The sequence below is a fragment of the Schistocerca gregaria genome, chromosome 8 (genome assembly GCF_023897955.1).
Source record: "Schistocerca gregaria isolate iqSchGreg1 chromosome 8, iqSchGreg1.2, whole genome shotgun sequence".
Lineage (NCBI taxonomy): Eukaryota > Metazoa > Arthropoda > Insecta > Orthoptera > Acrididae > Schistocerca > Schistocerca gregaria.
Genome location: NC_064927.1, coordinates 342,336,494 through 342,364,217, shown reverse-complemented (window position 1 = coordinate 342,364,217; position 27,724 = coordinate 342,336,494).

Here is a 27,724-nt window from a genome sequence, read left to right as displayed (position 1 = left end):
AGTTTGACAGAGCACTGAAAGACCTGAGTCTAAACAAGGCCCTGGGAGTAGACAACATTCGATTAGAACTACTGACAGCCTTGGGAGAGCCAGTCCTGACAAAACTTTACTATCTGGTGAGCAACATGTATGTGACAAGCGCAACACCCTCAGACTTCAAGAAGAATACAATAATTCCAATTCCAAAGGAAGAAGTGTTGACAGAAGAAAATTACCGAACTATCAGATTAGTAAGTCACGGCTGCAAAATATTAACACGAATTATTTAGGGATGAATGGAAAAACTGGTAGAAGCCGACCTCGGGGAAGATCAGTTTGGATTCAGTAGAAATATTCGAACATGTGAGGCAATACTGACCTTTCGACTTATCTTAGAAGATATATTAAGGAAAGGCAAACCTACGTTTCTAGCATTTGTAAGCCTAGATAAAGCTTTTGACAATGTTGACTGGAATACTCTCTTTCAAATTCTAAAGGTGGCAGGGGTAAAATACAGAGAGCGAAATGCTATTTACAATTTGTACAGAAACCAGATGGCAGTTATAAGAGTCGGGGGGCATAGAAAGGGAAGCAGTGGTTGGGAAGGGAGTGAGACAGGATTGTAGCCTCTCCACGATGTTATTCAATCTGTATATTGAGCAAGCAGTAAAGGAAACAGAAGAAAAATTCGGAGTAGGTATTAAAATCCATGGAGAAGAAATAAAACTTTGAGGTTCGCCGATGACATTGTAATTCTGTTAGAGACAGAAAAGGACATGGAAGAGCAGCTGAACGGAATGGATAGTGTCTTGAAAGGAGGATATAAGATGAACATCAACAAAAGCAAAACGAGGCTAATGTAATGTAGTCGAATTAAGTCTGGCGATGCTGAGGCAGGCAATTATATTAGGCAATGCGACACTTAAAGAAGTAAAGGAGTTTTGCTATTTGGGAAGCACACTAACTGAAGATCGTTGAAGTAAAGAGGATATAAAATGTATACTGGCAATGGCAAGGAAACCGTTTCTGAAGAAGAGAAATTTGTTACCATCGAGTATAGATTAAAGAGTCACGAAGTCGTTTCTGAAAGTACTTGTGTGGAGCGTATGGAAGTGAAATATGGACGATAAATAGTTTGGACAAGAAGAGAATAGAAGCTTGAGAAATGTGGTGTTCATAAGAATACTGAAGATTAGACGGGTGGATGACATAACTAATGAGGAACTATTGGGTAGAATTGGGGAGTTTGTGGTACGACTTGACTAAAAGAAGGGATCGGTTGATAGGACATGTTCTGAGGCATCAAGGTATCACTAATTTAGTATTGGAGGGCTGAGTGGAGGGTAAGAATTGTAGAGGGAGGGTAAATATGAATACACTCAGCAGATTCAGAAAGATGTAGGTTGCAGTAGGTACTGGGAGATGAAGAAGCTTGCACAGGATAGAGTAGCATAGAGAGCTGCATCAAACAAGTCTCAGGACTGAAGACCACAACAACAACAACAACAACAATCTCAAATATTGATCAAAACTGAAAACGTTAATCGTAGTAAAAGAAAGAGGAAATTGTATTTATAGCTCACCAAAGGATCGGCTTCATTTTAAGGGATGGCAGGAAGCTCCATGCTTGCACCTGAAACCCAAAATTCTAATTTATGATTTTAGTACTGAAAATTACTACAAATGGTGATTGTAACAAAAATTTAGCTATAATTTGCCTGTAACAGACTGAATTAGACACATATATCATTCCTACTGTCTTCGAATCTTCGTATGGTGGAGACCATGCTTACCTTCCGCAGTCCCGGAAACGAGTAATCAAGGAATACCGACCACCCTTAACTGTCGCTCTACTTTCCCTGGAAAGAAGAGGAACCGCTACCAACCCCTGAAGCGTAGACGGAAACAGTTTTGTCTTTGACTGAAGTCACACAAGCATTTACTACTCAACAGCTAATCTATCTTTGACACTCTATCACCCAACAGACGATCTTTCCCTTATGACAACTCAACATTTAATAATATACAGCAATATAGAGGGTGAAGGATAAGATGTACATAATTTGATTTAAAATAAAGGTACACAATAATGTTCCTTCCTTCACCAGAAGTGCAAAGAATAATATTAAGTAAAACAGAATGGCAATTACGTCACTGAGATAACAAAACTATTATTCCCTCGTGATAAGACAATAATGCAGAGTAACTGGTTACATTTCAACATTGTTTCTATTTTTTTTAATCCTTGTGAGTTACTGTAAGAGAAGCAGTTATTACTAATTATTCTTAATATTAACATAGCATCGTCACTTCTATTTGAGTTTCTACTACTTCTTCCTATGAATATCTTCAAAGCTAGTTCACCTCTGTTGCTGAAGTTTTAACCCGATATTGTTGACTAAGATACAAAAATTGTATGACATTTCTGAACTCTCACTAATTTCATTGGGGTAGTTCGTCATCGACACTAGTAGTAAACACACTAATCTTGCAATATGTTAGAATTACTTTCTTCTATCGCACACTTTTATATTGGGCGTATTGCTTGGAGCACCTTTTTGAAAATAAGTTAAGTCTAATCACGGTGACCAGTGTCTTAGGTGGGACTGATTGCAGGACCCTTTGAAACATTATGGCACGTGGAGGTGGAGCACTGTCGTTCCCGGCCGTTAAATTTGCATTGAATGTGCCTACCTGTCGCCACCCGACCTGGAACGCGTAATTAAAATTCATTTTCCACCTGGTAATTACACGTATACCGGCGCAGTGCGCGGCAAAAATTAATTTCGCATCCGGTTGGAGGGTCTGTTAATGGCAAATTTGTCACTGTTATTACTTTTTACGAGCGGTCTTTCGCCGTTACTCACCCGAAGAGAGCAACGGTCAACTTTGGCATAGTGCTAATGGGGTCTGATCCACGATACTCATTACGCTCTATAATTACGCTAAATTGAAGGTCAGAAGCCACAGGGTGAATAACTGAAAGCCTTAGATCGAAAGCAGTGGAGAAAATAGGCCTAGGGAGACGCCTAGTCTCCTAGGATCAATATTCGCTCTATTACGTTCCACCGCCCACGTACGTACGTTCTCAACGTTTCACGGGAGCGGAGGTGGAAGGGTGGGGGATTGCATTCACTCTCAGGAACTGCATATATTGTTCTCGAGTGGAATTATCTCTCTTTGTTACAGCCGTGCTGTATTACGTGCCATAAGACAGTAACTTGGTGGATGAAATAACGCACTACACTGGTGTAACAATCTAAAATATTTGTTATTTTACAAACCAGGATTCGGATGTTACGCCATCGTCAGGTACAAAGACAAGTATGTACAGCTGTAAAATTTTTCTGGAATCGCAGATTTTAAAACCGAGCAACTACAGAGTCTTTCACTGGTTTTCAAAGATGCTGATTGTTAATGTTTGACTAAAACGAGAGGGATTGTTTCCTGCTATGAAAAATCTTTAGGTTAGACAAAATATATGTCACGTTAAATATTGAACAACGTCGCAAATTATAACAATTGTTCTAAGAGGAAATATAAATAGACACTACACAGGGTGTGAATTTAATTTGAGTTATTTCAGTATCTCGAAAATGACGCATCGTATGAAAAAATTATTTTACACAAAAAGTTAATATCGGTGAAGAGCACGTCTGTGAGTGCTGCAACTAGCCACCTCCTAACCACCTCTCATACTTGGGCGAGTCTCTGTTTGTTTTCAAATGGGAACCCCCATGTTTTTGCATATTCTGATTGTACGTCAAGAAATACATGCGGCTTACAGAAGGATTGTTTCCTATTCGAGGTGGATAGCGCTGTAAACGACATACCGTGTATGCCTGTTTTTGCATTTCAGAACCGACACATTTGATTCTACAATTCATTTACGACAAAAAATTAAAATGTTGTGTTCTAACGATTGACACGGATGTTCACATGTTACTTAAGTATTGTGAATGTGATTGTGCAATACAGACAATATGGCTAGAGATTGATGTTTCAGGCGAAAAAGTTACTTGTGTGTTTTAGTAGCTGCTACTCTCTCCATTTCTGCAGAACCGTGGTGTGCCCTTCTCTATTTGTTCGTGGTATGGAGGACGTCCACAGATGCAGCGGCTTTGAAAACGAATGGGGAAGACAGAAGAGAGGGATGAGCATTCTTAGTATATATTGTGTAGTCGCGTACGCTACGCGCTTTGCAAATTTGCTGTGAAATTATGTCACACTACCATGCAGAAAGAATTTAAAGATTTTGTTGACAAAGAAAGAGCAAAAAATTTCAAAGATCAGCTGATGGGATTCATTGTTCAGTGCATCGAGAACCACTCTTTGATAAATTTGCCGGCACATAGGACATGAAGAAATTGGCAACATCTCTGGAGTCGCACGCATTATTTCAGTGTCGGTTGCAACAGTTTTCTATGGAACTAAAGATAGAGTTTGGAGACTTTATTTATTATTGCATAATACGTGGGTTAAGTCAAGGGACATGCCTGGAACGCTTTTTTTAATATAAAACTCGGTATTGTTGAATTTATGTAGGCAAAACAAGTGGAAGACCAAAAATCAGAATATCCGGAACGTACTGCCGACCTCGCATTTTCAGTTCACTTCATACTGCGCACAGTAAGACAGTGCAAGGGGAGAGATAACTGTTTTCCGAATTTATGCGGATGCAGTCAAAAAGAAAATCGCGTTATAGCAAGGACATATTCCGATGAACACAGTACAGCTCCCTAAGCTCACTTCCATTAAGAGACACAAGATATGAAGAATTCATTGTGGCCTTAAAAAAACTGCTGTTTTCGAGACCTTTTGCCGTTTGAGTTGAAAGCGCTGGTGTACATGTGCAGATATAACTGGTTGATCTGCACGTTAATTCCCGTTTTAATGATAAATCCTTTTACCTTAAAACTGCCCAAGACGTCTACATTGCTTTCTTCGTGTATGCTTTCCGCGTCTCCGTATTGAGGTTGCAAAAATACTGCAATCTATCAATCGACATATTTGAGTGGAAGACTTTCTTTCGATTATGAAACTAAATACACTTACTCAATGAGAAAATCTATGAAATTGTCTGTATCTCTGCGTATCCCTACAGCTTCTATCAGATAAAAACTGTATCTTCAGTGCTTCATAAATAATTAACTAATACAGTAAATATGATTTGTTTGCGATCTTGCATTTACCTACATACTCTATAGGTCACAGAATGGTGCGTGGAGGAGGGTATACAGTACCACTACTAGTCATTTATCTTCCCTGTTCCACTCGCAAACACAGCGACGAAAAACGATTATCCGTACGTGCCCTAAACTCTCTAATGTTATGTTCTTGAACTTTAAGCGAAATGTATGTTGGCGGAATTAAAATCGTTCTCCGTCAGCCTCAAATGCCGGAACTGTAAATTTTCTCAATAATGCGTCTCAAAAAGAATGTCACCTTTTCTCCAGTTGTCAAGTTTGAGTTCTTGAAGCATCTATGTAATACTTGCGTGTTGCTAGAAACAATAAATCTAGCAGCCTGCCTCTGAATTGTTTTTAGTTACGAAACGTGAAATGTAAAATCAAGTCGTATGCAGTGCGGCTGTACTGACATACACTCCTGGAAATGGAAAAAAGAACACATTGACACCGGTGTGTCAGACCCACCATACTTGCTCCGGACACTGCGAGAGGGCTGTACAAGCAATGATCACACGCACGGCACAGCGGACACACCAGGAACCGCGGTGTTGGCCGTCGAATGGCGTTAGCTGCGCAGCATTAGTGCACCGCCGCCGTCAGTGTCAGCCAGTTTGCCGTGGCATACGGAGCTCCATCGCAGTCTTTAACACTGGTAGCATGCCGCGACAGCGTGGACGTGAACCGTATGTGCAGTTGACGGACTTTGAGCGAGGGCGTATAGTGGGCATGCGGGAGGCCGGGTGGACGTACCACCGAATTGCTCAACACGTGGGGCGTGAGGTCTCCACAGTACATCAATGTTGTCGCCAGTTGTCGGCGGAAGGTGCACGTGCCCGTCGACCTGGGACCGGACCGCAGCGACGCACGGATGCACGCCAAGACCGTAGGATCCTACGCAGTGCCGTAGGGGACCGCACCGCCACTTCCCAGCAAATTAGGGACACTGTTGCTCCTGGGGTATCGGCGAGGACCATTCGCAACAGTCTCCATGAAGCTGGGCTACGGTCCCGCACACCGTTAGGCCGTCTTCCGCTCACGCCCCAACATCGTGCAGCCCACCTGCAGTGGTGTCGCGACAGGCGTGAATGGAGGGACGAATGGAGACGTGTCGTCTTCGGCGATGACAGTCGCTTCTGCCTTGGTGCCAATGATGGTCGTATGCGTGTTTGGCGCCGTGCAGGTGAGCGCCACAATCAGGACTGCATACGGCCGAGGCACACAGGGCCAACACCCGGCATCATGGTGTGGGGAGCGATCTCCTTCACCGGCCGTACACCTCTGGTGATCGTCGAGGGGACACTGAATAGTGCACTGTACATCCAAACCGTCATCGAACCCATCGTTCCACCATTCCTAGACCGGCAAGGGAACTTGCTCTTCCAACAGGACAATGCACGCCCGCATGTACCCGTGCCACCCAACGTGCTCTAGAAGGTGTAAGTCAACTACCCTGGTCAGCAAGATCTCCAGATCTGTCCCCCATTGAGCATGTTTAGGACTGGATGAAGCGTCGTCTCACGCGGTCTGCACGTCCAGCACGAACGCTGGTCCAACTGAGGCGCCAGGTGGAAATGGCATGGCAAGCCGTTCCACAGGACTACATCCAGCATCTCTACGATCGTCTCCATGGGAGAATAGCAGCCTGCATTGCTACGAAAGGTGGATATACACTGTACTAGTGCCGACATTGTGCATGTTCTGTTGCCTTGTGTCTATGTGCCTGTGGTTCTGTCAGTGTGATCATGTGATGTATCTGACCCCAGGATTGTCAATAAAGTTTCCCCTTCCTGGGACAATGAATTCACGGTGTTCTTATTTCAATTTCCAGGAGTGTATAAATGCTCCACACCACGGCTCGAGAGCAGAATTCTTTGCCTCCCCTGCACTATGCAGTCCATATGTAGGCTATACCTTGTATAATCTAATCTAAGACTCTTATTTATTTGATTTTCTTCAAATGGAATTTCCAATTCGCTTATGAATTTTTCTAGCTCAGAATTAAAGCGCAGTGGGGAGAGACCTTTCTCCTGGCTCCCTTCAGTTTTGCTCTTAAAGCTTCTAGAAATTTCACTTCTAAATATCTCTTAAGTATTTGTGTTGGTTTAATTAAAGCTATAGTTTTGCTTTAGAAGCGCAGTTCGTTAAGTATTTCAAACCATTACTTCCTATAAGTGAGTCACAGGCTTTCCTGACGCCAACAAAAGTGAGTAAGAAACTTTTAAAATGTATGTATGTATTAAACCGGGAACCTAGAAACGACGGAGAGGCTTCGTGCCGCCGTAGCCCTCAGGTGTTCACAGCCCCACAACCGGCCACAGCAGTCCAGCCACCCCACCGCCACCCCACAACGAACCGGGTTTTTGGGATCCCAGTGGACCCACCCCATCAACGTCTCATACCAGACGAGTGTAACCTCAAATGTTTGTGTGGAAGAATAATTATGGTGTACGCGTATGTAGAAACGGTGTTTGTACAGCAATCGCTGACACGTTGTAACTGAGGCGGAATAACGGGAACGAGCCCGCATTCACTGAGGTAGATGGAAAACCGCCTTAAAAACCTCCACATGCCGGCCGGCCCACCGGATCTCGACACTAATCCTCTAGGAGGATTCGTGCCGGGGACGGAGATGCCTTCCCTATCGGGAAGCAACGCGTTAGCCCGCACGGCTAGCCGGGCGAGCTTTTCTTTTAAGATACATTACTGTTGAATTTTTAATTGAGAATTTACTCCGAACATGATCAATTTTTCCTAAAACCACATTGATATTCACCAATATGGGAATCCAGGTGTTGTTTCACCCTAGCTAATAATGCTGTTGACAAGGTTTTGCAGGTAACCGATGGGAGAGAAATGCGATTGTAGTTGTTCCCATTTGTTTTACTCTTGGCTTGTGCAGTGGGTGAATCAAAGCTGTCTTTCCAGGAATCTCTTCTGTTAACCGAATATTTTTGATGATTTCGGTTAGCTTGTCCATAACTTTGCGATTTGAATATTTCCGAAGTTCTGCGGCAATGGAATCCTACTTAGGTGCTTTATTATTTTTCAGAGATTGGATGATTTCCTCAGTATCTCTTTTCGTTGGATGATTTCCTCAGTATCTCGTTTCGATGGGTGATCTGAGTCCGGGTAAAGACATTTCCTTCTGTAAAGTTAAATTTTCACGTAGGACATTCATAATTTAGTAAATTTTCAAAGAACGTTGTCTTGGTTATTACGTGCTATTTTGTCTTCCTTGATTTTAAAGTCAAGATTTCGTCGAGAATATTTACTTGGTTTTCTTTTGAAAGCCTAATAGAAGTTTCTAGTATTGTTCATCTGAAGTTGTGATCTATTTGTTGTAATTGGTTGTATCAAATTTTTCCTTAGTGTTTCTGATCAGTTTGACTGTTTCCTCTGTCGTTTTCCCCGTTCTTGATTTTATTCTATTTTTGCCATGCACTGTGACTGCTGAATTACATTAAAAATTTCATCACATACACTATGTGATCAAAAGTATCCGGACACCTGGCTGAAAATGACTTATAAGTTCGTGGCGTAGACCATTGGTAATGATGGAATTCAATATGATTTTGCCCCACCCGTAGGCTGGATGACAGCTTCCTCTCTCGCAGGCATACTTTCAATCAGGGGAATGGCAGCCCATTCTTCACGGAGAGCTGCGCCGAGGAGAGGTATCTGTGCCGGTCAGTGAGGCCTGCCACGAAGTCGGCGTTCCATAACATGTATAGGATTCATGTCAGGACACTGTGCAGGCCAACCCATTACAGGGATGTTATTGTCGTGTAACCAATCCGCCACATGCCGTGCATCATGGACAGGTGCTCGATCATGTTGAAAGGTGCAATCGTGGGAAGTAAGAAGATGCTTAAAATATCTGTGTAAGCCTGTGCTGTGATAGTGCCACGTAAAACAACGAGGGGGGCAAGCCCCTCCATGGAAAAAACGACCACACCATAACACCACCGCCTCCGAATTTTGAAATGGTTCAAATGGCTCTGAGCACTATGGGACTTAACATCTGTGGTCATCAGTTCCCTAGAAGCGAGAACTACTTAAACCTAACTAACCTAAGGACATCACACACATCCATGCCCGAGGCAGGATTCGAACCTGCGACCGTAGCGGTCACGCGGTTCCAGACTGAAGCACCTAGAACCGCACGGCCACACTGGCCGGACTAATTTTACTGTAGGTGCTGTACACACTGGCAGATGACGTTCAACAGGCATTCGCCGTACCCACACCAAGCCATCGGACAGCCACATTGTGTTCCGTCATTCGTCAAACCACACAACGTTTTTACACTCTTCAGTTGTCTAATGTTTACCCTCCTTACACTAAGGCGTTGTTTGGCGTTAACCGGCGTGATGCGTGGCTTATGAGCAGCCGCTCGACCATGAAATCTAAGTTTTCTCACCTCCCGCCTAACTGTCACAGTATTTACAGTGGATCCAGATGCAGTTTAGAATTCCTGATCTGGATATATGTCTGCCTATTCCACATTACGACCCGCTTCAACTGTCGGCGGTCTCTGTCAGTCGACAGAAGAGGTCGGCCTGTATGCTTTTGTGCTGTACGTGTCCCTCACGTTTCCACTTCACTATCACATCAGAAACAGTGGACATAGGGATGTTTAGCGGTGTGGAAATCTCGCGTACAGACGTGTGACACAAGGAACACCCAATTAACTGATCACGTTCGAAGTCCGTGAGTTCCGCGGAGCACCCATTTCTGCTCTGTCACAATGTCTAGTGACTAGTGAGGTCGCTGATATGGAATAGCTAGCTGTAACTGGCAGCAAAATGCACCTAATATGGGAAACGTATGTTTTTGTCGGTGTACGGATACTTTTGATCACATAGTGTATGTCTTTTGACTCTCATCAAGAGAATTGTGTCTTTGGATCCTTGACAAGAAATTGTTTCAGCTGTTCCCAGTTTGCTGGATTTTAGATTTCCAGTTTATTCCTAAAATTTCTTTCTTGTTCGAGTGTTTCAATGTCATATTTCACAGTCCTTGGTCTGACTTGTATCTTGGTATTTATTGGTTAAAATTTAACTTTGATATTAGACATAGAGTGGTCAGAAAATAACTAAGTATTTCTTATTTCCTTGAGATTCTGGATTCCTTTGGAGAGTATCTATTTGAAATTCCCCTAAATTGAAGTTAGAAGAGATCGATGTTTTCTGTTTTCTAGGAAGATGCTTAAAAGCAGTTGATTGCATTATTATGTTGGCTGTTGTACAGAATTCTGTTAGACTTTGGCCGTTCTTGTTTGTCCTTTAGTTCCCAATAATGCGTCTTAATTTTCTCCCTCGTCCCAGTTGTGTTTAATATCCCCCAGCACGATTATAATGTATTTCTTTGCTATTTCTTCAAGTTCTTCCAAAAAGTTAGCAGTCTCTTCCCTCTTTGTTTTATTGGCCTTGTTAATTAGTGCTTGAACATCAACTGTCGTGCGTATCTCATTTGTTCATGTGATGCAAGGTATGGATATTAGCCTGCTAGATGACAGTAAATCTGTTATGAAATCTAATGTATCTGTTTTTAATAATGGAGCTGTAAGGACAGTTACCCCCTTGCAACAGGTCATCAAAACTTACTATTCATTGTTCATTTACTTTTCCTCTCAGAAGGAATGTTGTAATTTGTTAAATACGTTAATATGTAATGCGTCGCCTGTTTCATCTGACCTAAGTATTCTACGTCGCCTTTTACTGAAATATCCCCTCTTGTTTTTGTCAGACATTAATAAAAATATGACACTAGTTTTGTGCGTTTCTTCATTCATAACGTACAAAATATTTACCAAAAACCGAAGAAACAGTCATTAAATACAGTACCTTCATTTATTATACACAATCGCATGATTTCGATCATATTTTCCTACAAATAACAATGGTTCTTTTTTCATATTTACCTAGTGAAGCAGCGCATTGGTTAGCACACTGGACTCGCGTTCTTGAGGACGATCTTTCAAATCTTCGTCCGGCCATACAGATTTAGGTTTTCCGTGGTGTCCCTAAATCGCTCCAGGCAAAATGCCGGAATAGCTCCTTTGGAAAAGGGCACGGTCGATTTCCTTTCCCATTTTTCATACATTTAGTGCTTGTGCTCCGCCACTAATGACCAAGAAGTCGGCGCGACTTTAATCTTCCTTCCTTCTTGTTACATTTCATCTTTATCACGTGAGCTGTACACAGCATATCTCAGTGTACGGTAGTCAACACGTATTTTGAAAAGGAAGCATTCGAAATGCACTATGACTGCGTCACTCAAGAGTATGCCTCGCAAATTACTCGCATAACTAAAGAATAAATACGTATAACACCGTCTTCAATGTGACTAATCAATTAAAAAATCATTTACACGTAATATCTCCATTCGAAATTCACTGTTTTGTTTGTTTTTATTGGATAATGATACCACTAAATGGCCGAAGAACGAGGAATCAACGAGAACATCTGTAGTAGCCAGTTGGATTCTTAAATCCCAATCAGGTTAGTGATTTAGTAATCATTTACGCTTAACAAATTCTTACCAGTGGTGATTGCTTTCGTAATTCTTTAAGTTTCACTACAGCCATTTTATCTCTCTTCGCCAATTTTTAAAGTTTTATGCTATAGCAATCAGTTACGACATGAACATTATCGTTGTGCCCACAGATATCCGGCTGGCTGCTTCAAACAACAAATTTATCCACAAACCAGCTCTCCTAGCTGCCTGACTCATTCCCATGGAAATATTTCACCGGACATCCATAATTACACGCTAATATTCGCACTGGACCTATATTCCAGAAACAAAGCACATCCTTCTCACCGCCAAACTAAAAAGAGTAAATGAAAATCACACGAAGTAATGAACATTTACAAATACATTAATCGAAAATGTGAAGTATATATACATGTATATTAAGCAATGTTATTTGTTTGATTGGCTCAACACACTAGACGGTATTTCCTCTAAGTTTCTGATACTGTTCGTTGGTGGGTACACTGCTTTGTTCCGTGTAACAAATAAGGTACGTGTATCGTGCGGGACTCGAACCAAATCGTTTTTTTTTCGGTAGGATGCTTCCAACATACGATTCACTACCAGCATCCCCATTTCTACGGACCGAATGATACTTTACACTTGCTGCTCAAAGTCCCTCATATACTTCCACTACACCTCCAAACTATTTCTCATAGATAAATTTAGATGCTCAGTGGAAGTTAACGGACAGAGTTCTTTCAATTATGTAGCCATTTTACAAGAAATCAGCATTTCCATTTAGCCGTAGCGGTACCTTTCACGTTAGAGAAATTCGTTAATCCATAAGCTCTATTGGTTTCATTTGACAGTACTTGTTGTATACACAACGCTCTTTGGAATATTTTGGTTATGAAATTTTCACATTACGTTTTATTGTCTATTATATCAATAGCTGTTATAATTTCAAGGGTAAGCTGTATTTTTTCAAAATATCGGTCACTGAAAGAAAATACGAAACGTCTACTATTTTGGTAATGGAATACTCCATAAATTTTGCAAAACTTTATTTTAAACGTGTATAATTGCTGACGTCAGGCAACGTATTGTAACTGTTCACTCATGTATATATAAAAATATGAAAAAACTAATTTGATTAGTAAACGATTCTGCAAGAGTCTAGAACATCAAACTGTGACATATCGTTTGTCATACGCCCCAAACGTTAGTTAGTCTTTGTTTCGATCTCGACTAAGTCTAGTTGTTGCGTAGTGAGTTAGTTTTTGTGCTGTGGGGACAACGTGCGTCATGTGCGTCTTTGTATTGGACATTATGATCTGTAACTGAAACCGCATCACAAATGTTTATCGAGATTGTTAATGAAAACAGGGAAATCTGTGTAGGCTTGCAAAAAGATTATCTTTAGCAGTGTGCAGAAAGCTGATGCATAAGTCCCTTTGTTTGCCAAGTGTGGACGCAAAATAAACCACAACGTCATTAAAATATATAGAAGTATCTTCACTTACGTTTAAAAAGCTGGACTTTTACATCATTCTCTAGGAAACTGGAAGAAGTTGTTTGGAGCCGCTGTTATATCCCAGTGAGAAGATCGGCATTAAAAGTTTTCACTCACAGCACGGACTGTTTTTGGACTCTTTTTATTCACTGCTGTTTTATTAATATTCAATTACCCACTCACATAGCTATTTGATTAGGGAAAAAAATTCCATCCCCTATCATCAAACTGCTTAATTATGGGTTTTGAATAGGACATAGGGAACGATAGGGTTAGAAGTGAAATAATTCGAAATTTCATTTCCTTGAAAAAGGTAAGTACATTGATCAAATTTCAAGGTCGCTGTTTTCAGTGCCATGAAAGAGGTTAACCATAGTCAACTTTGGTTTTATTTTTTTCATCGAACGCAATTAGAAAAGTAAAAGTATAAAGAAGTTATTGGATGTGTTTTACAGTGCCTTCTAAAATACAGGGACTGTTGTGATTGCACATTGAGAATTTAAAAAAACTGTTTTACCGCTTACTAAGCTGAAACACGAACGAAAAGAGAAATATGCACATGTCACGTTAGGGGGAGTTGCATTAAGGGCGGAAAGAAGTGGTGGGAAAAGCTCTGTACGTAGAGCGATGGCCTCTCTCACGCATCCTGCCGCCGGAAAACACGGGACTAAGTGGGTTTAGGCGCGCAGCTGGTGGCTATTTATACGGATTCCGCCACAGCATCCCAGGACTTAGCGGGATGGACCATCTGGTGGGTAATGGCCACACAGTGCGGGGAAGGGGGGAAAAGGGGGTTGAGGCGACTTACGGAGGAGAGGGGGGCAGGGATTTGGAACATTGCGTGGAAAACGTGGCTGATATAGCGTGCAGTCAATTAATGACATCCGGTATATCTTCAACTATTCGACGGATTACTTGATATCGTAAACTTTCAAGTTGAGGCACGTTAAATACAAGTCATTACCAGAACTGCTGAACCAGTCTTGAAGACGAGCCATTTTTAGTTGCTATAGTCGAATAGTCGTGCACTAGAACTGAGTCGTTTTGATTTTAAGATTAGCGGTGAACATCATGAGCACGTCACATTGTACGATGACGTAAAACCAATACTTGGCAAAGCGAATGGAAAACAGGTATGTTGGAAGGATTCTGGGAAAATGTAATGCATACATAAAGGCATTACGTACAAGACGACAAATTCAAGAGTATTCTCCAACGTTCTAGAGTCCTTTTCAGGTTTGCGGGAAGATCATACATCTAACAAATTTTGCGAGGCGTTACTAACATCGTAAGTGGCCTATTTGACCTTATGCAAGTGTAACAGAAATGCTCGGGGTACTTGAAAGCGAATTCTTGCACGAAAGAAGACATAGAGTTCCCTCGGAACGCAGGCAAATTTAGAGGTCATATATTAAAAAAGCTTATGGCCATCACGCTGCCAGCAACATGTAGAGGTTGTGTAGGTATGGTGAAAATAATAGAAATTTTGGAGCGTACAGACGCATATAGAGCAGTTGTTTCCTTTCTCGCTACACAATTTGAATAGGAAAAGCAAGCAAAAATTTCATACTAGATATTGTCTGTGGAGCACTCAAATATTCACAGCTGAAAATATCGCTAACGCAAAATTGGTGAGAATGTTGACCATTTAGAACTTTGGTAGTAAAATATCTGCAGATAAGAAAAAACAACTGGTAACCATTGCAACCCCGATTTTATTATTTCTGATGGTAGCTGATTAGCAGCTGAAATACGTTCACGTTCTTACTAATATTTCGGTGAAGATTGGTAGTATATACTCTCTGCCATTCACTTTACAGGGGCTACCGGAGTGCATATGTAGATGTAAATGTACTGGCGTTCAGTAATTTAAATTGCAAGGATGTCATAGTTTCGTCCATGCAACATTTTACTAAGACCGTGACACAAAAATGATAGTCTCTGATATTACAGGTGGCAATATGTTTTTTTGTGTTTCGATTGTTCAAGTTTGCCAGTGACCACCAACAGGTTACCAGTAAATACAACCATTTTGCAAGAAGTCGGAAGACGCCACACAAGCCGTAATCGTGGAAGAATAACTGCGCGCCGTATATAATTCCATATGTTTCTTCCTCCTCTTGTAAGTAGGCTGTTTAGGTTTTTTTATTGGTAACGCCGCCGCCACGTAGCGCTCTGTATGAAAATCACTAGCTGTGCCGTGTGCAGTCTGTGGCTGGTTTGCATTGTTGTCTGCCATTGTAGTGTTGGCCAGCGGCAGCTGGATGCTAACAGCGCGTAGCGTTGCGCAGTTGGAGGTGAGCCGCCAGCAGTGGTGGACGTGGGGAGAGAGATGGCGCAGTTTTGTAATTTGTAAGATTGGATGTCATGAACTATCATATATATTTTGACTATTAAGGTAAATACACTGTTTGTTCTCTATTAAAATCTTTCATTTGCTAACTGTGCCTATCAGTAGTTAGTGACTTCCGTAGTTTGAATCTTTTAGTTAGCTGGCAGTAGTGGCGCTCGCTGTATTGCAGTTTGTTTGAGTAACGAAGATTTTTGTGAGGTAAGTGATTTGTGAAACATATAGGTTAATGTTAGTCAGGGCCATTCTCTTGTAGGTATTATTGAAAGTCAGATTGCGTTGCACTAAAAACTATTGTGTGTCAGTTTCAGCACAGTTGAATATAAATTTTTCTAAGGGGACGTTTCACTCTTTCATTTGCTTATGAGCCGATGTTAGCCAGTCGTTCGTCGATACACTTCTATTCACTAATCTCGTGAATACAGTAACTCGTCATTTATGGTAGTATACACGCAAAGAGTACTTCCAGCAAATGGCTGTAAATTACCGCAGCCGCTCGGGGTAGCCGCGCAGTCTTAGGCGACTTGTCACGGTACGTGCGGCTGCCCCCGTCGAATGTTTGAGTCCTCTCTCGGGCATGGGTGTTTGTGTCGTCTTTAGCGTAAGTTAGTTTAAGTTAGATTAAGTAGTTTGTAAGCTTAGGGACCGATGACCTCAGTAGTTTGGTCCCATGAGACCTTCCCTCAAATTTCCAATTTTTCCAACTTACCGCGAGAAAAACTTTTGCAGAATTAATAAATAGCTGCAGGGAATAATTTCAACATGGATCGGAATACCTCTGCTTCATAACTCACATTTTTAGCGTTGTTGTAAGCCTGTTGAAACTGAAACTTGTAGAATATCGTTAATCTTTCTACAGAAGATTAACGGAGTGATATTCATATCCGAAGTTCAGTCTAACGTTCACGGAACGAATATAGCTGATCCTCCGTAATGAGTCTTTTATTGTCATAAATCCCATGAGGGTATGTGTGTACAAGGCTAGCACCGTCGTAATTATGACAAGCTTAGGAAAGGGCGTAAACTAAATTTACGATTAGACACTGCAGCTTGTTCTGAGCTATCTTGTCTGGCGTACGAATTTTTTCTTGTGAATGCCTAGAGCTGCCACAAATGCGATGGATGAAAGAATTAAGAACGGAAACAGACAAAGTATACCTTCCATTATTCACAACGAAAGGGAAGATTTCTATCTGAAAGAACCAGTACTCAATTTATGAACAGATGCTGAAGGTAATGTTTTACGCTTATGTTCAGCCCAAATAAATTAAAATTTTCAATGTCATTTACTGAGTAATCATCCTATGGGGTTGAAAATGTCCATTTAATGCGATTATATGTCACAAAAATGTTGTGCTTCGTGATATCCTGCAATGAAGTGAAGAACCCTATACTCATAATCATCGCGATACCTGAGAAATCACGAGTATCATCAAGCAGTATTCACGAGCTTATGTAATACTAATAAGATACGTTATGAAATTAATCAAGGCAAGCAGAAAAGTAAAGGAAAGAAAGATTAGGATTTCACGTTTCTTCAGCGAAGGCGTTCATTGAAGGCGGAACGCATGCTATGAACGGAAAAGAAAAAGGGCAGTGCTCTATCTGGAACGGTATCGGCATCCGCTTTAAGAGAAAGGGTAGAAAACCTAAATCTGGAGAGTCGGGCTGCTGTTTGAACCGCCATCCCTACGAGTAAGGCAACATTGGGTTGGGTTGTTTGGGGGAGAGGACCAAACTGCGAGGTCATCGGCCACATCGGATTAGGGAAGGAAGTTGGCAGTGCCCTTTCGAAGGAACCATCCCGGCATTGGCCTGGAGCGATTTAGGGAAATGACGGAAAACCTAAATCACGATGGCCTTATGCGGGATTGAACCGTCGTCCTCTCGAATGCGAGTCCAGTGTGCTAACCACTGCGAACGGCAACATTGTCTTACCATTAAATCTACTCTCGTGGTAAGAGACTACTTTTCTTTAGGGAATTGTTTCCCTGAGTATCTAATTATTCCCTGTAAAGTGACGGTATAACCCTGATTGAGCTGCTGCTGTGTCAACCTATGTGATTCCTATTTTCATCTTTCTGTCATAGCGATTTTTTTTTTTTTTGATTGAACTTCTTGGATTTCAAATTTTTCACTCAATTTAAATATCGGTGAAAATTAGTCATCTTATGTTACCTGTATTAATCTGGTACGGTACAGCTGTCTTCTGAAAGTTCTGACTGCTCAATAAGTAAAGTCTGGAGGATTGGTGCTGAAATACCTAATCTGCTATCACAACTTAGATCTTTTATTGTCTTCCGAAATCACTTCATTCAAGAAGTCCACAGACGATATACTTATTTTCCCATCTCGTCACAGCTTGTGTTCCGTCTCTAATAACAATGAAGACGCAGGAACTTTAAAGCGTTACATCTAGGTCCTTCCTTCAGATTATACCAGTGCTTTTTGTCTTCTCACAGTTCAATGCTGGGATTCAGGAGATAGGAAGCCATGTATTCATCCTCGCTAAAAGGTGTCATATGAGAGTTGGAAAACATGGTTTGAGGGTAAAGTGAGGTTCCAAAATGTCTGCTGAAGTTGTGTACGTTTTCAGAAACGAGCTGGCAGGCGACACGTACTACGCATGAGAATAACAATGTTCATGATATTTAACGCTCCTTACGAAGACCACGTTGCCGTTGTCTAAATATTGTGCCTGTTGGATACCGAGATCCGGTCATTCCCCGTGGGTTACTTGGTCAAAGCTATATCGTACAGTACGGTATGGCCATTACTTAATGTCTCCCTTAAGGGAATTCCTACAAAGATCGACAAGTAGACAGACTAAACCAGATTTTTTGATATACCCAAAAACTGTAAATTCAGAGATACCGCTAAATCACATTACCTTTTTGTGACCGAGCGAGGTGGCGCAGCAGTGGTTAGCACGCTGGACTTGCATTCGCGAGGACGACGGTTCAATCTCGCCTCTGGCCATCCTGATTTAGATTTTCCTTGATTTCCCTAAATAACTTCAGGTAAATGACGGGATGGTTCCTTTGAAAGGTCACAGCCGTCTTCCTTCGCCATCCTTTCATAATCCGATGAGGCCGATTCCCTCGCTGTTTGGTCTCCTCCTCCACAACCGCTCCCCTACCCAACTTTACTTTGTAGGTTTGGAGTGTTTTGTCGATTTGCGCTCATACAATAGGATGTCATTACATATTTATTTATCTTATCCCCATCGAGAAATTCGTTTCAATTCACTGGGTATATTTTATTTGGGAAAATGTAAGACAAAGATACATGGTATGGGCATACGGGATACATATTACGGCACTAAATCGTAAAGCACTGAACTTCAACACCTACGGTATGGAGCAAATAAAAGTGCCCGGAGGTAAAAAGAAACACGCAGAGAATCACAGCAGAGCAAACGTAATATAGCTCTAACATAACCAAAGCACATATTGAGAAATTGCCACTATTTATCTCTTGGCACTTTTTGGTCCTGGTCAGCAAGTTTCCGAAAGCGAATGGAAGCTAAACTGCTGGATTTGCTGCAGTGTCAGTCGAAAATGTTCTGCTGCACGTCTTGACGACTATGAGGGTTGTTTGACTCACCTTACACTTGAGGGCTCCCCACACAAACTAATCAGGTGACCTCAGTGGCCAGTTGGTGCCGCACCAGACTGACAGGTGCTGAAAACGGTGTCAGGCGCGAAGATTGTGTAAATGTGCTCCAAACTTCGGCCTACTGTACGGGAAGTTGCTCACTCGTTTTGGAACTGTAGGCGTTTTCCTCTTACATCAATACTGCCACTAGTCCGGGCCACTTTTACTTGCCCCACCCTGTAAGGGGCGAATAAGAGATATGCAAATGTTAAGCATATTATTACTTACTGCAGTCTTTACTACTAATAATTTCGTCAAAAATGCAGCGAGTCACTATTCTACTTAAGGTCAGGTAGTACATGCGGTTGAGAAAGCGCGATTGATGAAATGATTTCATCCAAATTTTTACAGTCAATATTACTCGACTGAACCAGCTATATTACAGTGGCGGTTTCACATACCACATTAAGGCAGTGAGGAATAAAGTGCCTCTTAGCAGTACCACGCTGTGCTGTTAAGAGGCACAATATTTGACACTGCGTGGCCGACCGGTGTGACCGAGTGGTTCTAGGTGCTTCAGCCTGGAACGCAGGTTCGAATCCTGCCTCGGGCATCGATGTGTGTAATGTCCTTAGGTTAGTTAGGTTTAAGTAGTTCTAAGTTCTAGGGGACTGATTACCTCAGATATTAAGCCCCATAGTGCTCAGAGCTATTTGAACCATTCTTTTTTCTCATTGCGGGTAAATGTGGTAAGTAGAACTTCGTTGTAGTGCAGTAGGTTCAGTCGAGTAATTTATACTATCAAAATTTGTCAGTACAGTTAAGGGGAAAACCAATTCTCACTGTGTAAATCTGGTGTGTGCAATCGCATTGTAGTGTAGCATAGTAGTGTAGCAGGCCCTCTTAAAAAAAATTCTAGTATTAAAATTTGGTAGAAGTGCTAAGAGCTACAAAATTCTGCAGTTTGTAAATGTGGAGAGTGGAACAATTCTGTAGTATAGAAGGTTCTGTCCAGTATCTCCTGCTATCAAAATGTGGCAGTGCTGTTAAGACAAACAATTATTCTCACCGTGTAAATTTGGTAAGTGCTACCGCATTGTAGTGTACTAGGTTCAGTCCAGTTGTTTATACTATCAAATTTCGGTAGAAGTTTCAAGCGGCACAATACTTTTCCCTGTGTGACTGTGGTAAGCAGAACTCTATTGTAGTATTGTGGATTCTGTCCAGTAATTTCTACTATCAAGTTCTGGCAGTACTGTAAACAGGCACAATATTTCCCACTGTGTACATGTGGTTAGCGAAACTTCGTTGTAATACAGCAGGTTCAGATCAGTAATTTCTGCTATCAAAATTCGGCAGTACTATTAAGAGGAACAATATTTCTCCTGTGTAATAGTGGTAAGTCAAACCACATTGAAGTATAGCAGCATCAGTCCAGTAAATACTGTTGTTAAAATCTGGTAGTGGTTTACGAGGCACAATTCTTCTCACTGTGTAAATGTGGTAACTGGTAGATCGTCATGCTGTAGCAGGTGCAGTCCAGTAGTTTCTACTATAAAAATTTTACAGTAGTGTTAGACGCAGAATACTTTTCTGTGTAAAAATGAGATAAATGCAAACACATTGGAGTGTAGCAGCTGCAGTCGAGTAATTTCTAGAATCAGAATTTGGCATTACTATTAAAAGGGACAACTTCTCAGTGTGTACAACCGCAATGTACTGTAGCAAGTTCGGTCAGATAATTTCTTCTGCCAACATATGGTAGACAGTGTTAATAGACACAATATTTATCACTGTATAATTTTTGGTAAGTGCAACCGTACTGTAGTCTTGCAGGTTCAATCCAGCAACTTCTACTATCAAAATCTGATAGTACTTTGAAGGAGCACAATATCTCTCACAGTGTATATTTGTGAGTGGAACGTCATTGTACTGTAGCTGATTCAATCCAGTAATTACTACTATAAAAATTTAGGAATACTGTTAACAGGGACAATATTTCTCGATGCGTAAATTTGGTGAGTACAACCTCATTGTAGTTTAGAACGTTCAGTGCACAAGTTTCTACTGTAGAAAATTGTCAGCACTGTTAAGAGGCAGAATATTTTTACTGTGTAAATGTGGTCATTGGAAGTGCATTGTTGTATAGCTCGTTTAGTCTAGTACATTCTACAGTGAAAGTCTTTTAGTTCTGTTAAGAGCCACAGTATGTCTCACTATGTAAATTGGTGAGTCTAATCGCAGTGAGATATAGCAGGTACCGTCCAGTAATTTCTACCATCTAAATCTGGTAGTTCTGTTAAGAGGCGCAATATTCTCACTCTGTAAATGTCGTAAGTGCCATCGTTTTGCAGTGCAGGAATTCCAGAGCAGTAATTGCTGCTAACAAAATCTATCAGTGCTGTAAAGAGACAATATTTCTCACTTTGTAAAGGAGTTAAGTGGAACTGCGTTGCAGTAGGACAGGTTCAGGAAAGTAATTTCTACTAAAGTTACTACTACTACTACTACTACTACTAAACTACTGTTAAGGGGTAGAATATTTCTCATTGTATAAATGTGATACGTTCAAACGCATTGTAGTGCAGCAGGTTCGGTAAAGTAATTTCTACTATCAAAACTAGGCAGCTATGTTAAGAGGTACTATATTTCTCACTATTTCATTTTGGTGAGTGAAATTTCATTGTAGTGTAGCATGTACAGTCCAGTAATTTCTACTATCAATATTTTGCAGTGCCATTTATTAAGAGGTCCAATATTGCTTACTGTGTACATGTGGTAAATGCAAACACATTGTAGTGAAACAGGTTCAGTCCTTTAAACTCTGTTACTAAAATTTGTAAGTACCGATAAGAAGTACAATATATCCCACTTTGAAGTTTGGTAAGAGGAAATTCATTATACTACAGCAGGTTCATTCGTGTAATTCTTACTACCAAAACTGGCCAGCAGTGTGAAGAGGCACAATATTTCTCACTGTGTAAACCCGGTGAGTGTCATCGCAAAGTTCTGTGACACGTGCAGTCCAGTATGGTGTACTATCAATTTTTCGCTGTACTGTTAAGAAGAACCACATTTGTCACTTTGTAAATGTAGTAAGTGGAACCACACTGTATTGTAGCAGTTTCGTTAAGGTAAGTTGTAGTATCAAAACCCTGGTAGTAATGTTTAATGGCACAATATTTCTCACCGTGTAAATTTTGTGAACGCAACTGCATTGTTGTGTAGACGTTTCAGTCCAGTAATTTCTACTATCAAGCCGGCCAGAGTGGCCAAGCGCTTCTAGGCGCTTCAGTCTGGAACCGCGCGACCACTACGGTCGCAGGTTCGAATCCTGCCTCGGCCATGGATCACTACGGTCCATAGTGCTCAGAGCCATTTGAACCATCTACTATCAAAATTTGACCGTCCTGGTAACAAGCACGTTATTCTCACAGTGTAAATGTGGTAAGTAGGACTGTATTATAGTATAGCAGGTACAGTCCTTTAATTTCCACCATCAGTCTCTGGTAGTACTGTTAAGAATCACAATAAGTCTCACTGTGCAAATTGGCGAGTGCAACAGCACTGAAGTATAGCACGTACAATCCAGTAACTTATACGATCCGAATCTGCCAGTCCTGTTTGCAGGCACAATATTTCTCACTGGGAAAAAGTTGTGGTGTTCAAACCGACTGCAGTATAGGGCGATTAATCCAGTAGTTTCTACTACCTAAATTGGGTAGACACGTTAAGAGGCACATAATTTCTCAGTCCGTAGATGTGTTAAGTAGAACCACACTGTATTGTAGGAGATTCAACCAAGCAATTTATACTATCAAAATTTGGCAGTATATCAGGTTCAGTCCAGTAATTTCTGCTGTCAAAGTTTGGCAGTACTGTTAAGAACTATAATATTCCTCATTGTGTAAATGTGTTAGATGGGACCGCTCTATAGTGTAGCAGGATGAGTCCTGTAACTTCTACTGTCAAAATTTGGCGGTACTGTTAAGAGGCACAATATTACTCAATTGTAAATGCATTAAGTGAAACCGCTTTGAAGTATGGCAGACTCTGACTAGTAAACTCTACTATCACATTGTAGTAGTAGTGGTAAGAGTTACAATATGTTTCACTGTATAAATTTTTGCCTCCAGTAGTATTGTAGTGTGGCACGTTCAGATCAGTAATTTCTGCTATCAACAATTGGCAGTACTGGTAAAGGGACAATACACTGTTGAGCAATGCGGTGGTACGTCCACCCGGCCTCCCGCATGCCCACTATACGCCCTCGCTCAAAATCCGTCAACTGCACATACGGTTCACGTCCACGCTGTCGCGGCATGCTACCAGTGTTAAAGACTGCGATGGAGCTCCGTATGCCACGGCAAACTGGCTGACACTGACGGCGGCGGTGCACAAATGCTGCGCAGCTAGCGCCATTCGACGGCCAACACCGCGGTTCCTGGTGTGTCCGCTGTGCCGTGCGTGGTATCATTGCTTGTAGAGCCCTCTCGCAGTGTCCGGAGCAAGTATGGTGGGTCTGACACACCGGTGTCAATGTGTTCTTTTTTCCATTTCCAGGAGTGTATTTGTCGAAGTGTAAATTTGCTGAGTACATGCGCGTTGTAGTGTAACACATTTTGTCGAGTAGTTTTGTGCTGTCAAAATTCGGCAGTACTGTTAAGAGACACAGTATTTCTCACTGTGTAAATGTGGTTAGTGGAACCACTCTGCAGTATTGCGACTTCAGTCCTGCAGTTTCTAGTATCAAAATTTTGATGCCACGTTTCATCAGTCACGCTTTATCTCAAGTATGTACTGAGTGATTTTCTGAAACCAGAACGTCTTTCATACTGTTTCGTGAGTGATATAATTGGCCTCACCGGTGGGTGAACACTGGCATACGTCGTATGGGTTCCGTTTCTTTCCTACCCCCACAGACGTTAACATAAGGAATTGAAGACATGTGCCTCATCAGTGTGTGATTCATGCAGTCTTTGTTCTGTGTGTTCCCTTATTTTAAATGTTCTTGTACTGTGTTCTCTGAGGTGGAGATTGTGTAACAACCCTGCATTGCCTAAACGGGATATGAAAACTAGTCGGTATGCCGGAGTATCAGAGTTTAATTCGCCATGTTGATTCGGTCCGGTTCTGGTTCATGTCCAGCCTCTGAAGCTAACGCGTTGCGTATTACGTCATGGGAACGTGTTTACGGTAGGCACTAGCATATCTCAATAAAGCCGAAACGGCTTCCAGGATTGCCGTGAGGTATGGCTTTTTGCTCTGTCCCCACGTTTTGATGACCGTTGCATGCAGTTTGCTTCGCAGTATTCGGTCGGAAACTGTAAGGGACCGCCAAACGAGTGAATTTGGAGAAAAGTAAGTAAAATGTTTACTATTTCAAAAGTAATTATCATAACGGTTAATACATTTATCTCATTGTAAGAGAAGAAGTTTAACACATTAGAAAAAAAAAAGCGAACATTGTTTCGTCTACGCTGCAGAAGTTTCTCTGGGAACGCATGACACAACCTCCATACACTCCCAATCTCACCCAGAGCGATTCCAAACTTTTAGAGCCCTGAACGAAAGTGATTCGTGGCCGTCGATTTGGTTCGGACGAAGAGATGTGCGCGTAAGTACAACCCCATCAACGCGTTAACATTTACAACTATTGGCTTTGAAACAATAAACAGTTTAGCTACTTTTTGCGTCTGTCTCGTTTTCTTTTCATTGCTCCTTAGGAAAGAGGGCGATCACCATTAACTAAAAGAGGCATAGTTCTGCATCTACATCTACATCTACATCCATACTCCGCAAGCCACCTGACCTTGTGTGGCAAAGGGTACCTTGAGTACCTCTATCGGTTCTCCCTTCTATTCCAGTCTCGTATTGTTCGTGGAAAGAAGGATTGTCGGTATGCTTCTGTGTGGGCTCTAATCTCTCTGATTTGATCCTCATGGTCTCTTCGCGAGATATACGTAGGAGGGAGCAATATACTGCTTCACTCTTCGGTGAAGGTATGTTCTCGAAACTTTAACAAAAGCACGTACCGAGCTACTGAGCGTCTCTCCTGGAGAGTCTTCCACTGGAGTTTATCTATCATCTCCGTAACGCTTTCGCGATTAATAAATGATCCTGTAACGAAGCGCGCTGCTCTCCGTTGGATCTTCTCTATCTCTTCTATCAACCCCATCTGGTATGGATCCCTCACTGTTGAACAGTATTCAAGCGTGGGGCGAACAAGCGTACTGTAACCTATTTCCTTTGTTTTCGGATTGCATTTCCTTATGATTCTTCCAATGAATCTCAGTCTGGCATCTGCTTTACGGACAATCAACTTTATATGATCATTCCATTTTAAATCACTCCTAATGCGTACTCCCAGGTAATTTATGGAATTAACTGCTGCCAGTTGCTGACTTGCTATTTTGTAGCTAAATGATAAGGGATGTATCTTCCTATGTATTCGCAGCACATTACACTTGTCTACATTGAGATTCAATTGCCATTCCCTGCACCAAGCGTCAATTCGCTGCAGATCCTCCTGCATTTCAGTACAATTTTTCATTGTTGCAAACCTCTCGATACACCACAGCATCATCTGCAAAACGCCTCAGTGAACTTCCGATGTCATCCACCAGGTCATTTATGTATATTGTGAATAGCAACGGTCCTACGACACTCCCCTGCGGCACACCTGAAATCACTCTTACTTCGGAAGACTTCTCTCCATTGAGAATGACATGCTGCGTTCTGTTATCTAGGAACTCCTCAATCTAATCACACGATTGGTCTGATAGTCCGTATGCTCTTACTTTGTTCATTAAACGACTGTGGGAAACTGTGTCAAACGCCTTGCGGAAGTCAAGAAACACGGCATCTACCTGTGAACCCGTGTCTATGGCCCTCTGAGTCTCGTGGACGAATAGCGCGTGCTGGGTTTCACACGACCGTCTTTTTCGAAACCCATGCTGATTCCTACAGAGTAGATTTCTAGTCTCCAGAAAAGTCATTATACTCGAACATAATATGTGTTCCAAAATTCTACAACTCACTGAACATTTCTAATTTTAGCACTGAACATTTCTAACGTTAGCTGCTGTACAACCAGAGAAGTACGCATCCTTGTCGGGCAGGTAGTTCGGTGAAATCTCGTCGTCCCAGGGCCGGCGAATACGAAAAGATGGCTGGTGTCCTCGGGGAGCGCCAGCGAACAGTTTGTCACGAACGAAAGTTCTTCGGCATGACGTGATCATCCGCCCCTAGACGTTGCCTCAAAAGTTTTTGAAACCCCCTCTGTGTGCCTAGGAGGGATGTAAATAATTAGTGGGTTGTAATCAATTGTTCTAGTTCGTTGCTCCAGGCGATTCGATTCAAACCAGAATTTATTTATTACCACTTGACCAACTCGGTATCGCCTGGGTATTGAATTTACCAATTTTTCTGTTAGAAACGAGAAAAAAATGGATCTGTGTTTGTAGTGGTGAAATATCGAAAAACAATTATTTCCATGTATTCGTGAAAACTTCTGCGAAATTGTGAAACAGCTGTGCAAAGAAATATACACAATGTAGAAATGTGTAAGTGCAACTGCTTGCGCGTGTGTACTGACCCATTGTGTAAACGTCTCTATGGAATCGCACTTCAGAGCTGTCTACATGGCTACTATTTTCGCATACAGCTGTTAGCGCTTGGCAGTCGAAAGCTGTCAAAATCACTACAAGGTTTCAGGGATTCCCTCAAACTGAACTGCTGTAGAAGGGTCTTAGTACAGAACAACTGTATTAAAACTTGATGAATGATGAAGCATTTTTTCACGCGTTACAGCGTATATGAAGTCATATCTCTTGAGCCACGTGTCGTAGAACGTTATATTTGTGAAGATGTATTCAGCTGTATATGCCGATACTGTCTGCGAAATACGTCACGAATAGATTTAGTATCAAAGAAATAATAGATTTAAACTTCATGCATGATGCTGCAGTTTCTCAGGCATCTCAGTATTTATGACACCATACCTCCTGATCTGTGTGACATAGATTGACATAATTTTGTAGGTACATTCAGCAGCTTATTTAGATACAGTCTGCAAAATTTGTCACGGAGAAATATAATAAAAAGAAATGCTAAATTTAAACTTCATGCATAATGCTGCAGTTTTTCATGAATCTCAGTGTTTGAGTCGTCATACCTCATGAACAGTGCGTAGTACCGTAACATTATTTTGTGGATGCATTTAACGGCATAAATGGAAACCGTTAGCGAAATTTATTGCGAACAGAATTAGTAGCATAGAAGCATTAAATTTGAACGTAATGCATGATGCGGCAGTTTTTCGTGCATTTAATTGTTTATGACGTCCTATCACCTGAACTGTGATACATACATTTTTATAGCATGTGGGTATTTCTTGTCCCGATTGACAAAGTGTATTGACTATGTTTTGTATTATTATGTTTTACGTTAAATTTAATATTACGATGATCTCACTAATTTTACAAAAATCTTTGGTTAAGGATATCTTTGGTGACTAGAGTGTCTGTCATTTTCTAAATATGTCTGAGGAATTAGATCCTTAGGTTGCGTAGACCGTCTGATACTCTACAGCAAGTTTATCCCACGATGACTGAA